Genomic DNA, 1,799 nt, shown 5'->3' with positions numbered 1-1,799 from the left:
GGAAAGAGAGGAAGAAAAGGAGGAAAAGGAGGAAAAGAAAAGGAAAAAGGAAGGAAAGGAGGGAAAGAAAGAGGGCAAAGAGATGGGGGGAGAGGAGGCTCTCCCACCCCCCAATCAAGCCTCCGCCACCCCTCACAGATCCCTCACTTATCCCGGGAGGTGACGGGGGCCTCTTCTGGCCTCCCACAGGCCGCAGCACTCCTGCGCTGGCCTGGGGAGGCAGCCGGGGGCCTCTTCTGCCCTCCCACGGGCCGCAGCACTCCAGTGCTGGCCCGGGGAGGCAGCAGGGGGCCACAGCACGGGAAGCTTGCTGCCACCGCCTCCGGCGCCTGGGCTCCCGGAGCAGCGCTCCAACACACTCCGGCCTCAAAAGACCCCTGGTTGTTCAACATGGCAGATTGGTAGCCTCAGCAAGCCGTTGTTCATTCAGCCATCCCATCTTGGCCCAGCCCTTCCATGAGACAATCCCCTCCTTCAGAGAAGAGATGACTTCATCACTGGATATCAGCATTCAGGATGCACAGGATGAAGTAAAGTGAAAGGTAGCTTCTTTTCCAAGGACTTGTTCTGGTCCATTACTATTATTTTGCCACCTAGAACGTAAACCCACCAACATGCTTCCGAAATGTTCAGTCACCATTTCATGTGAATAGGGCAACATATGGATTTTCCTTTGGTACCTCTGAAGCTTTGGTACTCATGGGAAATCTGCACGTTACCCTATTCACATGAAATGGCGACCACACATACTGGATGCTCTGTGGGTTAAAATGAACCTGACAAGCTAGAGTTTTTCACAAAACTGAACCCAAGCGATATGAAACCAAAGGTTAATCTGAAGGATTACTAAAAATTGGCCCAACATAGTAGAAGCAAGGATATATACTTTATCATTGATTTCCAGGATTTGGAAAGCCTTGCTAGGAATCTTAATTGATTTAATAGTTAGTGTTTCGAGGGTTGCAGGACATTCACTGCATAAAGGACAGCTAGTAGCTGCAAGAAGAAAACAAAACCTCCTGAAGCTAAAACTGCATCTACATCAGAGGTCATTTCGAGGGGGAATGCGGGGGAACGCAGTTCCCCTGGGTGAGGTACGGGGGGCGGGGCACATGACGAAGCCCCGCCCCCTGCTTCCGGCCACCCCGCTTCCAGCCCTCACTCAGGCAGGAGAAGAGGGAGGGTAAGTTGCTTCCTCCCTGCCTTTCCCCACCCCTGCCTGACTGGAGCCAGGGAGGGCCTTCGCGGGGCTTCCTCGCACTCCCGCCGGCCTTGCAGGTCCACCACAGGGCCCATCATGGGGCTCGGCAGTGGAGCTGCAAGGCTGGCGGCGGCGGCCGAGACCGTTGGGGGTGGGGTGTGTGGCCTTATGACACACTTCCGGTGATGTCAGGGGGTGTGGCATATGCTAATGAGTTATGCTAATGAGTTCCCCTAGCTCTTTTTCTACGAAATGACCCCTGGGTACAAGAATTACAGAATGTTCTTAGAGAAACATATGCCTTGGACATACCTGTTGCCCCTTGATTCTGTGTGTAATAGTGGAGCAGTCCTAGAAATCAGGGTCTGATTTAGAAAATGATGACCACAGAGGTTTGGAGAAAGGTTGTAGTCAGGAATGGATCCAGGTATGGATCAAGGTATTTTGCATCTTCAAGATAGCGTGTACCTCCTACTGTGGGTTCCAATCAAGTTCCACTGGTGTTAATAGTGCTCCAAGCGGTGCTCCGGCAGTAAAGACCCTGGGGCCCCCCCCCCGCCACCATTCCCCCCTGCCTCCCTGCCCTCCCCTCCCCCCT

This window comes from Gekko japonicus, unplaced genomic scaffold, assembly GCF_001447785.1.
Source record: "Gekko japonicus isolate JY-2015 unplaced genomic scaffold, Gekko_japonicus_V1.1 scaffold3136, whole genome shotgun sequence".
Classification (NCBI taxonomy): domain Eukaryota; kingdom Metazoa; phylum Chordata; class Lepidosauria; order Squamata; family Gekkonidae; genus Gekko; species Gekko japonicus.
Note: the sequence above shows the minus strand (reverse complement) of the source record.